The sequence below is a fragment of the Pygoscelis adeliae genome, unplaced genomic scaffold (assembly GCF_000699105.1).
Source record: "Pygoscelis adeliae isolate BGI_AS28 unplaced genomic scaffold, ASM69910v1 Scaffold69, whole genome shotgun sequence".
Taxonomy (NCBI): domain Eukaryota; kingdom Metazoa; phylum Chordata; class Aves; order Sphenisciformes; family Spheniscidae; genus Pygoscelis; species Pygoscelis adeliae.
In genome coordinates, this window is record NW_008825619.1 from 3964635 (window position 1) to 3980967 (window position 16333).

The 16333-nt window shown below is 39.4% G+C and overlaps 1 protein-coding gene across 1 annotated transcript in view; it reads left to right on the forward strand.

The window, feature by feature from the left end:
- Positions 1-16333, forward strand: part of SHROOM2 (shroom family member 2) — a 143579-nt gene that overhangs the window by 30423 nt on the left and 96823 nt on the right. The gene's annotated exons all lie outside the window — the stretch shown is intronic.

Sequence of the window (16333 nt, forward strand, 5' to 3'; positions counted from 1 at the left end):
CCAAAATTCGATAGATTTTTTTAATCTAACAAACGTGAAGACTTGCCATCTTTGAAATAATAGTAATAGTTTCTAACCTTAAGAGCAAAGTTCCAAGGCATATTGCTTAATGTTTTCTGTTGCTTGGTGGTTTTTTTTGAAAGATACTTGCTTAATGTTAAACAAGTTATTGGGCTCAGTGTCAATGTACCTGGAGGAAGGCAGATCTGAAATAAAGTTGGATTGTGAACTGGTAGACCCTTTTAGTATTTTGCCCATTCACAGGTATTTAGTTTCTGAAGAAACAGAAGTGGACATTGGGATTCCAAACCAAAAACCTTTGAGTTGTATGATGGCAGAGTAAATGCTAGAAAATTGTAAGATCTGTAATCTATAAAGCTGTTAATTAGTCACAGAGGAACTGAACAGTGAAACTTTTGGCTGATACCATTCAGGTTAAGTACAGGAAGAAATGGGTTTTGTTTTGTAGTGCATTGTGTTTGCAGGATAATCAAATGAAAATATGTGGCTTTGTTGGTAGTTAAACACAGCTTTGAATCCCTGTTTTTCCATGATCATAAGATTGCTTATATAAGATATGAGGTCAGATCTTATTCTGAAGTAGTACAGTATTTTCGCTTATCATTTATCAGTTAAACTCCAGATGACTTTTGAGATTAGAGTGGATAGTGTTTTGAATTTCTTCAGTCATTCCTTATATTTTTGTCCTGGTTTTGGCTGGGGTAGAGTTAACTTTCTTCCTAGTAGCTGGTACAGCGCTGTGTTTTGGATTTAGCATGAGAATAATGTTGATAACACACTGATGTTTTAGGTGTTGCGAAGCAGTGTTTATACTAAGTCAAGGACTTTTCAGCTTCCCATACTCTGCCGGCAAGGAGGTGCACGAGAAGCTGGGAGAGGGCACAGCCAGGACACCTGACCCAAACTGGCCACAGGGACATTCCACACCATGTGACGTCATGCTCAGTACATAAACTGGGGGAAAGCTGGCCGGGGGTGGCAACCACTGCTCGGGCACTGGCTGGGCATTGGTCAGCAGGTGATGAGCAATTGCATCGTGTGTCACGTGCTTTGTATATTCTTCTATTATTAGTATTATTACTATTTTATTTTATTTCAATTATTAAACTGTTCTTATATCAACCCACGAGTTTTCTCACTTTTACTCTTCCAATTCTCTCCCCCATCCCACTGGGGCTGGGGGGAGTGAGCGAGCAGCTGTGTGGTGCTTGGTTGCCGGCTGAGGTTAGACCATGACAATTTTATCCCTGTTTTCTTTTTTAAAAGATAACAATTTCTTTGGTAGTTCTGGAAAAATCACTGAGATTACTTAGATACAAGTTGTAATTAAATGATTCTACTTAATGTCATATCTCTATATAATGTTTCTGTATTTTGTATTATTTCCTGCTCTTGTCAGTGATTCTTAACCTGATGTTTAGTGTTGTGTTAGTGTTTGGAGGTAAAGCTTTCTTCGTACGTTTTTCTCTGAGGTGTAGAAAATTCTTAAATCTGCCCGTTCTCTTTTCAAAGGGCCCATCTTAGCAGTGAAAATAAGCTCCTTAAAATATTTGGGGTTGAAAACGCAATTGTATTTATTTCTTAATTTGAATTCCTTAGTTTTCTCATTACTTGTACAGTGGTTTTAGTTCCTTCTCATAGAGTTTGGCACACTGTCCCTAATGATGTGTAAATATATCTGAATCATAACCTGTTTTTAATGAAAACAAAAGATGATGTGCTGTACACTAGGTAGGAAATGTTAAAAGTTCTTTGGTACTAAGGTATAACAAACCTCAGTGACTGTTTCTTCCAAGATACTCCCCATGTCAGTGGAGGCCTATAGTTTTGTGAAATGCTGTTGGTGCACATCCACTTGCTCATATCTGTCAGGCATTTATTTTCTGCTTTTGAGTTCAGATTATTTCCAGATCCTGGAAAATTAGCTATGTAATAAGGATGATAAATTCCCTTTGAAAAACAGATGCCTAAAAAGATGCAGACTTTTTTTTTTGCTGGATGTTGAGCCAAACGAAATCTCTCTTTGTCTGTCTGAAAAATGTCTGTCGGCCACAGGATTTTTCCTCTGCCATTGTTACTGATTTATCTGCTTGTGTTCCTTGGAAAAAAACTGGAAATACTCATTGCACATTGAAAACAATAGAACAGTGTGTGTAAGAATGAGCTTGTATGGGTTGAATTGTCATCAGCTTTTTTCACCTGTAGAGCAGCTTCATCTTACTCCTTGAAGCATGTTGGCAGACAGTTCAACTAAGATACTGCAAGTAGTGACATGGCAGTAGAAAGAAATATTTGAAGCAGACTTAATATCAATGCAGTAACATACTGGGTATTGCTCAAAGGTAAGCTAAGCAAACACTACTTAGGGGATTGTATAGTACAAGCAGACCATCTTTTTTTTTTTTTTTTTTTTAAACTAGATCTGGTTCTTCTGGTTCATGTGCACTTAATGTCAAATATTGTCTGTCTTTTCTGCCAGCGGTATATATTCTGAGTGGAAAGTACTTCTAGTGCCCTCTACTTTTTAATATTGATGGACAGAGTAACCACTTTTGTAAGACTAGATAGCTACTATCACTTAAGCAAAATGGCCAAAAATGTGTGGAAGCAATCTGTGACATGGTAACATTAATTAGCCTGCAAGTGTTGATCCACCTTTGAGACTTGCATTGAAGGTGGTAATGGTATAAGTGTCAGACTTGATTATGGATTTGAAGCCTTGTGCAACTACTTGCAGCCTTTTGCAACTAGTGACTACATCTGCTAGTGGTGGCTCCCCATTTTCCTAAGAAATGCCAAGAACATAAATAACCTTACAGCATAAGGCCTGGTGTTCTGAAAGATGGCGATCGAGCAAGAAAACATGTGGACGCACCACACTTTCTCTCGTGATGTGAAATTTACTTCCCTTTAGCAAAACAAGATGTAGCCCCTCCACTCTTATGGATAGCCCATGTGGATCATAAAATAAACAGAAGTATTAAAGCATAAGGTTGTCCACTTTGTCTTGGTTTAAGCAATATACTTTATTATAGTCTGTAGGCTTCACATTGCAAATTAAACAAGAAGTGCTTGAAGAAAGTGTTGAAGTGCTTTTTTCCCTAATACATGTTTTGAAGATGGAAGTGGAAATTTCTTCAACTTGAATCTGAGCGCTGGCACTGTGACAAGAAACTTCAGTTTGTTCTTCTGAATCCTGATTCCTCTCTCAGAGGAATCAGCTTGTCTGCAAGACCAACAACATGCTGGAAGCTGCCTGAAGAATACAATAGCAAACTTTCTGAAATTTTACAAATATGTAGCTTCTTGAAGGTGAAAACCTGTGCTCTCATGTCGGAAATGCTCAGCCACACAGCTGTGGGATTTGGTATGCTGTGCTTAAAGACAATCCCATGACTTGCTTGGGGGTGGAGACCTGAGAGGGTGTGCAGCAGCACTGGAGGTAATTACACAAGATCACAATAGCAGCAATTTGTGGTTGTCTCGGTGGCTGTATCAGTTTTGGGCTCGTAATTCTCACAAGGAAAACTTCCTAAGGGAGCCTGCGTCATACTGATGTACGATCTCTCTGCCGTAACCTGGCCGGAGTCAGCTTTGTGACTCCTTGAGCATGGGAGATGTATCAAGGCATAGTTTCTGGTCGCTTTGTAGTTTCAGGGGGAAAGATCTGCAGGAAATAAATGTGGCTAATACATTTGCAAAGGTGATGAGCTCTTAACGTGCAGGTCGTGAACTGTAATGATGTACTGGGCATCCCCACCCATGAGGAAAACATCTTGGTCTTGCCAGTCAAAGATTTCCATCAAGGGCTAGACATATTTTTTCCTGATTTGCCGCAGTCTCTGTGTAATGACTGTTGCAGGAACATTTCTGTGTATTCTTGGAGAGCAGCTTCTAATTTGTTTCATGCTTCAAATTTCATACATTTAGAGAGAACCAGTATTTTCAGTGCTAAGAGAACATACTCTGCTGGTTCACAGAGGAAAAAGTAGTTATAGGGTAGCCCTGGAAAATTTAGGAGACCAGTAATTTCAGTTGAAGTTATGTTGCCTAGGAAGATTCTTGTTCATTTTATTTAAGTGTGCATTCATGGAGTCACTGCAAGTAAGAAGAAAACTTAGGTGAACTATTTTTATTTAGTCATAAGTTCATGTGACTGAACTAATTTTATTTGGTCACAACTTGACCTTGGTATTCTGAGCTTTTGTAAAAACTGAGTATTTGCCAGCCTTATTTAGAGATTGGAGTTGCATTTTTCTCATGCAGCTTTAAAATTCTCAGCTGAAATTATTTTATTTCATAAATGATAACTTGTCACAGGTGAGTCTTTTGGTGATGAGCCTCTGTCAGTATTCACTGACAGAATAGTGACTCATCTACTGTCCAGTCCAAACCAGAGAGCCTGATAAGCTAGCTTGTGCTTTCAAGTCAGTAACACTTCCTTTTTTGTAAATATAATAAATAATGATACAGATTTGTATCAATCCATTGCATTTTTCAAAAGCTTCTGTTTGACTTTGGCATTTTAAGTAAGCTCAAAATAGTCTTACAGCTCCACATGCAATGTTGCCATGACTCTTACAGGTTAAATGGTACCACACAGTTGAAGGATTTTTATAGAATAAGTATATTGCCTTTATTTCTTTTCCTTCATCATTGGATGTGTTTGTCCTTGTCTCCAGAGTCAGAGCTCTGTGTTTTGGAGCTCCTTCATTTGAGATAGCCATCCTATGAATATCTGTTTTATGGATGCCGTGTTCCAGTGCTGTTTTCAAAAACCTGTTTGCTTTTGCAAACAACATCTGCTACTCCTGACTATCGCAATATTGCTTAGAGACAGCATGACCTTGCACCTCTTTCTAAAAATGCCTTACCTGTAATTGTTGACAGTATCCTTTACTTTCAAATCAAAAAGAAAATTATTTTTTGGTAGTCTTGACTTGCTAACATTATGCATTTCATGGTAGCTACTGTATAGCCGGTTTGATGTGTTCTTTGGTTTATGGACTGATTTCCTCCTTCCTTCCCCCCGCCTTCCTCCTCAGCATCATGAGACAGGGATATTGTCTGGGCAGTCATGTCTGCTGTACCTAGGAACATGAGGACAGCCGTAGCGAGTAGGGACAAAGTTTACCAGACCTCGTTTCCTGTTTTTGGAAGTAGCTGGGAGTTAATAATTGAGGAATGGTTCTAAGAAGCAGGAGAAGTATAGTGTAATTTTTTTTTATTATTATTTCCCCTCTTTCATTTTGATATAGTCTTTTAATAGTCAGCAAGTTGGGGCTGTCTGAATCATTCACACCTGCTTTTAAGAAAAAGGTGCTATTTTACACAGCTGTCTAACTGGCTTTATTATATTTCTGAAAAATAACTGGCCATCTCTATTTTGTGGATTCATGATAGTTTGTGTTACAGATTCATGTGTATAGACTAATATATAATACTATATAATAGTTCTTCTTGCCCCATTTTTTCTAAGCTCAAGTCTGGATTAAATTCTCCTCATGTAAACATTGGTCAGTATCTCTCACCAGCCTGTTCTTCTCCCTTACATTTCTAAATTCTGCTGGATTTTTGTTTGGGTGGGATGACAAGAATTACACGAAACTCTCAGTTTATGATAACATAGGGGATTGATTGACATAGTACCATCATGTATGAGTGAGAAGGGAAAGTCATTCCCTTTCTAATAATTCCAGATGTTTTATTTACTTGTCCGCTGTTGACCGCTGGACTGCTGTTTTCAGAGCGTGGCCTAACATGATGCAAGTAAAGATCTCTGGCAAGCTCCCCAGTGCTTGCTTATGGGTCTGTGTTTATTGCTTGTGGGTGTGGGGGGAGTTTTGTGTGTGTGTGTTGCCTTATCTACAGTGACTTTAAGTAATGCAGTCTTTATTGCGTGGCTCTTTGCAGCCAGTGCTGCTTTGACTAATCCAGGTAGTCTTGCATCATCAGTAAACTTTGATTGTTCATCCGCTTGGGGATCACTTATTTAAAAAAACAAACAAACAAAAAACCAAACCAACACAAACAAAAACCCCAAGCAAAACCCCCCAAAAATAAACAAAACCCCCAGACCAAAAAAGCCCTCAACAGCACAGGCCATAGTGTAGATGCCAGTGAGATTCTTGGTATCTCTCTATATTGTGAAACTGGCCTTTTTATTTCTATCCCTTGTTTTCTCCTAACTGGGCTTTTAGAGAGGATTTTTTAAATTCCATGACAGCATAGTTTCTCTAACAAGTTTTGGTAAGAAACACTGTCAAAAATTGTAAGAAACTTTCGGGGGCTGGGGGGAAGGTGTATCACTTGGGTAATCCTTCATGTTGCGTCCTTCAAAGCATTGTAACGCAACTGCAAGACAGAAGCCTGCAGAAATCATACTCTGCATGTTACTAATGCCGTCTCTTCTGTAGGGTGTAAATCGGTAGAAACTGTAGTACTCACGTACTTACCTGAATTTCTCAGGACTGTTGTGGGGCCACTGGAGAGATTACTTTCATATATTGCCTTCATTTTATGAAGTAGCAAGGTTGTTTCAAATGAGAGGTTATACTCTGCATTACGAGTTGCTTTAAAACATAGTGTACTCTTGATTTGTTGAAGGTTGTTGTGCGCTTGGGTTTTTGTCCTGCCTCTTGCTGATGCTTCAGTTTGTGACTGTTCTACTGATTCTTCCTTTTGTAAGAAATTACTCTGGTATGTGGGAATTTCTTGGACTTTCTCTGAAACTTTTTTCCTCAAATTTTACAGAATGCTTCACTGTTAGTGGCAATGCAACATCTTGCTTTGTGCATGTGTTATACACAGATCGTTACTCAGGATCTGCAGAGTTTGTGACTGCAGCTCCAAATTATTGATTTTGGCTTCCCAGATCAAATACAGAGGCTCCTTTCTTGATCTCTGAAAGTTTCTAATTCGGTTCTTGGCATTCATTAGAATAGCAGCATTGTGATTTTAAGTGAGCAGGAAAGGCTGTATACAAAATAAAGCTGTATGGTCCTATTGCCCTTTAGAGAATGACTTGAAATAAAACCTGATTTGCAGTGTGAGTGATGTGCTTGATCTCTCAGACACCTGGCCAAAAGCAGTTTTAACAAGCAGCTGTATTTTTCATTCCATAAGTGCTCCTATACCTTGTTTATAAGACAAGAACCTGATCCCATTTTCTGGTCAGGGATAATTATCAGCAAAATTTGAACATGCTTTACTTTGTGGGGTTTTTTTTGTGTAGTCTTGCATAATAACAGTCCATGGCCTAGTTACTTTTTATAAATTATTAAGCGTTCTTTAAATTATTGCTTAATCAGATAATTGGCCCTGTCTTCTTTCTAGGAGGCAGCTGTTTCTCAGTAAGACAGTCCTATTTGTTGGAGTCCTGTCCAGCGAGTCCTGTCCTGGATTTGTTGGACAGTCCTGACTCATTGATCTTAAAAGCTTTTTTCAGATCTTATTCTGACTCTGAGGCTTGACATTTGAGGATGGCTGGGCCCAAAACCACTTGCATACATTAATAATGCTTTGTGTGGTTTTTCAGTATGTTCTTTTTCTGTCTGTGGTGTAGCATTACCTGGCTGTATTTGTTTTCTTCCATTTCTCTAAGTGCTTAGACAACATAATTCACTTATCCGGCATTGTCCATGTACGGACATTGTCTGCTTTTCTCAGGCTCTAGGAAGCTGTGCAGCTTTTGTTCTGCATTAAAGCCATAGTTATAATGTTGCTTCCCTTATTTCAAGAAGAGTTCTGAGCTGTGAGTGAGCTTTCTGAAATGACAAGTCTTTGGGTAATTGTTGTTTTGTTTTGTTTTTTTTCCCAAGGTAACTTGTGCCAAAATTGAGATTACTGGAAAATAAGAGCACGTAAGGTTATGTTGTGAACCAGGTTTTACCCAAGGGCCTCAAATCCTGCTTTCAGGATTTGCTCCAAAAAAACACTTCTCTCTTCGAATCTCATTTTGGCAAAAGAAACTTAAGTGTAAGATTCAGGCTTCCTTTGTAATCTCCTTTTTTTCTGTTATTTTGTCACACCCTTGTTCACTTACATCTGTATGAACTCAACTATGCTTTACTAAAGAGAAAATACCGTTAGTCCCAACATACTGTGTGGGCTCGCTGATTGGAAGATACAGCAGGCTGGCTTCTTAGCTGAGCTGTGGGTTTGATGTACTGTAAGTGGGCTAATTAACCGTAAGATGCCATACTGCTGGTGTTTGTGTGCAAGGAAGCTATGCAGCATTTATGCTGAGCTGCTTCGAGTTTTCTATTTCTGATCAATGGATTTGTTGTAGTTAAATATAAGGAGAAAACATTGGTATAACAAAACTTGAAATAAAATGTAGAGACAATGCAAGACAAAAACCTGCTATTTTGTGAGCTGCTCAGTTTGTGCTCAGCGTTTCTGGATCTCTTTCAAGTATAGACCTAGCTCAGATTTTTGTATTTTGTTATTAAATAACTGAGAAGAGATTTGTGATTTGCACGTACGGTTGTTCTGGAGAGTCTTAATAAAGACTAACTGATGAAGGATCTGTGCTTTTTAACCCTTTCACACAGAGAGATTTAGCAAGTGCAGTATTCCAGTACTTTCAAAGAAAGAATAGAGCGGTAGTCTCTGTTATTACTATGATTGAGGCAAATTAGGCTATCTTAAGGGTGTCATTGTAAAAACAGTATCTTTTGGTATTTGGTTGTATGGGGTGTTTTTTCCTATTTGCTTGGATGACAAAAGAAACTTTTCAATAATTTTGTAGTTGATGGACCCTCTCTCTTCTGTAACTGAGATAAGCAGTAAAATTCTCATACTAGCAAAATTCTTCTATCTGTCTGTTCAATAGAAGACAGAAGTCTGTCGTCCAGCCTTATCATTCTACCATTTTGTACCATCTGTAGACAATTAAGAAAACAAGGTAAGAAAATATTGTTTGCTTTTTGCTCTATATAAATAAATGGAAGTGAGCATAATAGCAGCCAAAGGAAACATTCCTCTGTGATTGCAGCAAGGTTTGTCCAAAATAATAGACCTTGTGTTTTGTAAATGTTTGGTTTGTCTCTGATGTTTAACATTTTAGGCTCTTTAATGTATTTGGGTGCATACCAGGCTAAGTGTAAGATTTCAAAATCCATTGGTGGAAGTCATCTAAGATGGGACCACCTGCTGTGTTTGCTCTGCTGTTTCAGTTGCTCTATTATACAATTTCTTCCGTTGCAAGTCAAGGAAGATGGAGGAGGCCACTTGGTTAAAGTGTTACTTGGCATTAACTGCTTATACTGGTCACCACTTCCCTCATTTTGGAAGAAAAAAGTTTCATACAAATGACTTGTCTTGGAGTAAAAGTCTTCTAGATCCACAGAACAAGAGATCCACCCTTCTGTGGATCCAACCAAGGCTGAACTACTGCTGCTTCCCATGAAGTGATGAGGAGATCGTGAGACACTTGTTTTCTGTGCATATCAGTAATTATTCTTGGGTTTTAACACTGAAGTAGCTGTTGAGGCTGTGTATGAAGCTAGCTCTGTCACTCTAGTCACAGCACTACTGCTGGCTAATGAACAAATTGTTAAGAATAATAAATTCTTTAGGCTTTAAAAGTGTCTTCATGTAACTAATACTACAGAAATAACGAGCACTTTGGTATGAGACTTTAAATAAACCATGCAGAACTGTATGGTAAACAGTAATGATTTTGGCCAAGAAGCATCTGAGTCAGCACAGAAGATGGTCTGAAACATTCCTTTGTCTTGTGCAAAAAGTAAGGGCTTTCCTTGTACTGAGAGGACAGTGGTGGTCAGCATACCTCTAGTTTTACAAACAGCCTTCTGCACCTGTGGTAGGAAATCAGATTTGTGAATGTAATCCAAATGATGGCATTGTCTCTCTACCTTACGATGTGTCTGTGACTGTTGACTAAACCAAAAGCGCAGCAAAATGGGAACCTCCAGAGTTCGTAAGTAAAATTAGGTCTTGTCCTTAGTCCAATCCTTCTTTGTACGAGAAGGCCTTTCAAATGTTTGTAAGCACTGATACAGAATGACTCATCAATCTTTGAGCCATTTAAAAAACTCAGTTCTAGCAGCATTTCAATTAAAAGCTGCCTCGAGGAACCGTTCTTCTGGGTATGGTGTGGGAGATGTAGAAATCATGCTACAGAAACTGCTGCGTGCCCTCTTCTTAGCTGGGCAAATACTGTCAAGTGATTAAATTTGTGCCTTACAAGATGTAATGAGGAAATCATGCTTTAATACAACTTAAAGTATTAAGATAAATCACAGGCAATTTAATGCCGTTTTAGAAGCAAATGTGTTCTGCCACCTGGGTCTGTCACTTACATAGTCATGTCCTGGTAACAAGGACAGATTTTACTCTCTGGACTGTGCTGTGCTGAGCACATATTCAGTAATGTAAACAAGTACAGTAATGGAAAAGCAGTGGGTAGAGGAGCGTAAAACCCGTATGTAAGAAGCCTTGTGAATGTTGACTGCTAAGAGTATTTTTTAAATTTAAAGACCTATTTTGTCCAACTCTGAGTTGGGTTCATATAGGAATGATGTTTTAAGCGAATCCATCTTGTATTAAGAAAATTAAAGGATCTAAATAAGAGACATCTTCAGTGTCTACAAAGAAAGCATCTGTAGCTCTTTATTTCTTCACACTGAAAATAATGCTGCCTAGCAGACTGGATTTCATTTGCAACATTACTCTGTAAATACTCTAATGGCTAAGATGGGTGACTTAGAAGCCATTAGCCTTTGCATTCTTGGTCATCTTTTAATAATCTTCATAGCTGCTAATATTTTAAAATTTATCTGAAAATGAGTAATAAAAATTTTGAGGTGATGTTGTCCAGGTTTCCATGGCAGCAGTGGAGATGGTAGTCTTTCACAAAGATAATTTTTGTTTTGGTTTGGTGTTTTTTTCTGCTGGCTATTCTGTCTGTATGTTTTTACTCTCCAGCTCTTAGCTGTGGTCGGTCCATGTCCTTTCTACCCCAGCCCCCAACTCCAACACTGTAACAGCCAGATTCTTGACCTTGAGCTGTTCAAGGAAACTGTTTTGTTTTGCATTAAGATTAATGGAGCTTTAAACTAACCAGGAGAGAAGGATTGTTCTGCTGAAATTGTTAAACACATCCACCCTTTTCAGCAGACGGGTTTTTGTTCTCAGTAGCGCTGGTAATGAGTTTTTAACAGATTGCACAAGCAGTAAGATATTCACTGCACATGCGTAATTTGTTTTTTAATGAAAGGTGAGATTGGATATATATAAAAGTGGCAATCATAATTAAGAACTTAAGTAAACCCTAGACCATGGTATTGCTCAGTAGGGGATCATTCAGTTGGAAATAACCTAAAATTATAGTTCTGTGCCTTTGTCCGTGTGTATGCTTTATGTTAGATTACTCGAACAATGAGATACACTGACTGTGGTTCACTTTTCCAAGTGATTTGACAGAGATGGAGAGAGAATACAAGGAAGGTACTTTGAGCCCTCCTTGTTTTCTATTCAAAAGGTGTAATAGATCCCACCTTTTGCTCTAAACATCTTCAGGAGTCCTTTTGGGAGCGATATGGCAGCTGCTTAAGTGATTTTGGAACAGGAAAATCTGAAAGTAAAAATCAAGCAGAAGTGTTTTGTCAGTAACATATTTCTCATATGTGTAATCAGTTAACTTCTGATCTTTTTCTTCCCCGTTGCCTTCCAGACACACTTTGCCAGGCACTCTGGGGCTCATGCCCTCTCTGTTTAATTCCATGTATTGGAGGGTGCAGTACTGGAAGTAAAGTATGGTATTGCCACTCAGTTCTGGCTCAGTCCAGTATAACTTTGGCTGACTAGAATGAGGTGATAACTTGCTAGTCTTTCTGATGAGTAGGAGGAGTTCACTGCATGCGTGCTGATGGCAAAAGCCTACACTGTCATTTTTCACTGAGAGGTTACGCAGTCCAGAGATGAAATGTTAATGTTTCCTTTCAGCCATACACTTCCAAGTTCTTGAGACCTTTTTTAGCCAGTTCACTTGCATTTATTACTGGCTAAAGTATTAACATCTTCTGCTGTGCAGTACTTCAGAAGTATAGTTATCTTTTTTTATTTTCTCCCTGTAAGACAGATGATGACCCTAGGGGGTATAAGGCAAAGACCAACAATTGGGGGTTTCTCCTGCAGCTGGACTTTTCTAAAGAAAATAAATCAAATCTGAATTTGTACAGGAATGTTTGCCTTGCATTCCACACACTGAGTCAATTTATCTCAGGGGCTCTCTTTTTCCTCCTCCCCACCCTCTTTAAAGGCTTGGTGACTGGAAAAAAGAGAAGGGATGTATGCTAGATGGTAGAAAGAGATTCTGTAGCCACTGGTGCCAGGAATCATCAAGGAATGCTTAAGTAGTGCTTCTTGTGACAGCATCCAGTCTATTCGAAAACCAGAATGTGCCATCTGGCTTCGATTTTGACTTAATTAAATGCATGCAGCCGTTTTTAACAACTCGGCTGAGATTCAGCTGTCTTGACATTTTGTAAAGAGCTAGAGTTTGGATTTTGTTGGGGAAGCTACAATAGTCACAGATTTACGTTGTTCAGTTCCTTTTCATTGTGGTCCGTGCAGTTTGCTGATATTTGAGTGACAATTCTGTTTAAATAAACTCTTAAGACTTGCTGACTCTTGGAAGCCTGATTCAGTAGGGTTTTTCCACTCTAGATTCTGGGATTTTCCTTAGAACTGTAGTTATTGTGGAATTTTTTAATAGCGAAAGGAGATTCTTAAGTTCAGCCAAGTCATTTGTCTGGGAAAAAGGCAAGCTTCTTTGTTGAAGAAGCTAGGTTACTCCACCCAAAGACTCCGTATCAATGGGGTTTTAGCTCTGAGTGGGGAGGCAGGAAGGGGAAGGATGGGGGGAAGGAGGAGAATGCTTTCTTTGCTATTATCCAGAGTCCTTCTAAATGCAGGGAATAGCAAGGAACTACTTTTCATGGCCAAGCAAACCATCTTGTACTGATGAGAGCCTGTCCTTTTAGTTTTCTTACCTGTTATTTCATCTTGCATCTTTACTCTAACAATAACTTACCTGTGCAGAGGAAAGATGTTGAAAAGAATCTTTGCAAAATCCTACCCATGCAACTGTAATTTAAAAAAATACTCCTTTGTTGTTCTGAGTGCTAGGTATCTTGATTTTGAGGCTTTATTATTTTGAACTTTAAAATTTAAAAAGAAAAATCAAGGAAAGACAAATTCATAGAAACAGTATTATTTTTATTTAGCATCTAGGTGAGATGAAGAAAGAGTCATTCAAATTGCCCTTTTTACTTTGAGATTTATCAAGTTGACTTGTGATACTGGTGAAGTATTAATGTAAAATAAGTCTTCTACCATATTTCTGAAACTTCTGAATAGTCAATTTTTCTCTTTTTCATCCATCTATGGAGGATTACCCCATTTGTTCCCATTTTTATCATTGGAAAGGGTATATCCTTGGAAGGCCCTTGCTGAAGAGGGAGTAGTTTTATAGTTGCATGTGCAGGAGTATCTGGCCCTTTTCTAGTTCTATATTGCAATAAATGTTTTTGCTTTTTAATCCTTCTAGATCTCTTATTTTTAGCAAGTTATCCTTGGCCAGTTGCCACCCATTGTATGAATGGAATTCTACAGCTCTCATTATGAACGTCAGTTTGCTTAGACCTCTTTAGCTGATTCAGTAAGTACAATATCCAGATCCCTCCTGTGGTGTCTTAACAGCTGTGCTGCAGGCTTGGGATAGATTTAACATTTCATTTACATCCTTCTCTTTTTACCCCTCTCCCCCCCAAAACAAACAAACCCTTTAACCTATAATGGGCACTCTGGCCTGCTCATTCAAGAAAGAAGCTTTATGCTGGTCAGCAAGCCTTCACATGTCCATTTCCCTTTACCCATTCATGTCTGAAATCCGGTGGGGGGGGGGGAATGCTGTGTGATTGGTGATCACCAATTGACCAATCACCTTGGTGATTGGTCCTCTACCTGTAGAAGAAAAATAGCATGAAGAGATAGCTGTCAAACTTCCTCATGCAACTCTGCTAAATGTGTTTTAAGCCTGGCCTTGATAGCCCTGTTCCCAAGGGTGAGGGACTGCTGGAGTTCGGCTTTCATACCTGTTGAATTCTTGGCCTCTGCATTCAGACTGCTGAAAAGGTTACAAATAATGTTTCTTGCAAAGGAGGCACTTATTAGCGATAACCAAGCAACATCTTCCTTCTAATGTTAATCTGATTACTGTAGGACTAATTGACTCAAAGCAGTTGAGCATCGAGGAGCTTTAATTTGTTATTGTCTACCTGTACGTATAATCATCAGGATAAGGAGAAGCTGGGTATTTTGAACAGCTCGGGTTGTTTGAAATGACTTTCTCAAAATCACTTTGCTAGTATGCATTGCGTATGCGTTATTATTTTTATTTACTGCAGAGTTAAATAATTGAATGGAGAAGCCCCCAAGTCTTTCCTTTCGTTGATTATGAATTGAGTATCAGAGCATGAGATTCTTTTTCCCTGGTATGAATACATTTAGATTGTTTTGCTTGTGTTTATCCCAGGTTGTTTTAGTGGGATTGTTGCGTGGTCTCTCTGGGCTTGAGGATGGCACTATTGTAGTGGTAGACATGCTTTTTATATAATTATAAGAAAACGTTTGTCTACTTCTCTCTGATTTTTGAAGACACACCAGCAATATATACAAACAACATTCAGTTTTACTTACCATGAAACAGGTATGCAAGGCCAGGGAAGCTGGGATGTTGGAAATAAATCTCCTTCAGGAAAGTTACAGAATCATAGAATCATAGAAAAGTTTGGGTTGGAAGGGACCTTTAAAGGTCATCTAGTCCAACTTCCCTGCCGTGGGCAGGGTTATCTGATTGTTCTGCCTGTTTCCTCTCTGACCACATATTTATTTGTTTGAAGGAGACTGTGTAGGACAGAAACTTGAGCTAGAAGTAGGTTGGGGTAAGAGGAAAGGAAATGATTCAAGCTAGCAACTCTTACTCAGTTGGATTGAAGTTGGCCACAGGTTCATTTGGCACCTCCTGTGATTTAGGATTGTGGGGCATCATTTGAAGAGCCCTAAGAGACTGCAAACTAGAGAAATACCTGAAATTATAGTCAGGTTATGCTATGAGTCCCTGATGTGAGAGCAGGAGTGTGATTTCTTACCTTCATAGTGTATGTGTACCCATGCTTGGGAGCCCTTTCCCAGCTGATGGCGTAGCAGAGGAAGCTTTGGGAGTTGACTGTGCAGAAGGTTTAAGAGTTGAACCTGCTGATTAGTGGCTCAGCTGTAGAGGAAGTCAAGAAGGGTGTAAAACGACTGAAACCATTATTGCTTTGAGTGAGACCACCTCTCTGCAATTCTTCTTTGGCTCTGCTCATGTATGAAAGGTAGTCAGTTTATCTTCTCTAACCTGTTACTGAGTTGACTCAGTAATTTTAATCCACAAATTTAATTTCAGTTGCATGCTTATTCTAAAGTTTAGCAAAAATGTTTGTTTGCTTTGTACACATCTTGTAGTAAATGCTCCCTGTAGAGAACTGAATTGGTGCTTAGTGTTTTGATGAATCACAGTGCATTTTCTTGTGTACTTCAATTGTAAGTTCTCTGGATGAAGAAACCGTCTCTTTGAACTAAGGCACATGGAGGACAGGGAGGTGATTCGAGACAGCCAGCATGGCTTCACCAAGGGCAAGTCCTGCCTGACCAACCTAGTGGCCTTCTATGATGGAGTGACTACACGAGTGGATATGGGAAGGGCTACAGATGTCATCTATCTGGACCTCTGTAAGGCCTTTGACACGGTCCCCCACAACATCCTTCTCTCTAAACTGGAGAGGTATGGATTTGATGGGTGGACTCTCCGGTGGGTGAGGAATAGGTTAGATGGTCGCATCCAGAGGGTAGTGGTCAATGGCTCAGTGTCCAGATGGAGATCCAGGGGACGAGTGGTGTCCTACAGGGGTCTGTACTGGGACCAGTACTGTTTAATATCTTCATCAGTAACATAGACAGTGGGATCGTGTGCACCCTCAGCAAGTTTGCAGACAACACCAAGCTGAGTGGTGCGGTTGACCTGCCTGAGGGATGAGATGCCATCCAGAGGGGACCTGGACAAGCTGGAGAAGTGGGCCCCTGTGAACCTCATGAGGTTTAACAAGGCCAAGTGCAAGGTCCTGCACCTGCGTCAGGGCAACCCCTGGTATCAATACAGGCTGGGGGAAGAAGGGACTGAGAGCAGCCCTGCCGAGAAGGACTTGGGGGTACTGGTGGATGAAAAGCTGGACATGAGCCA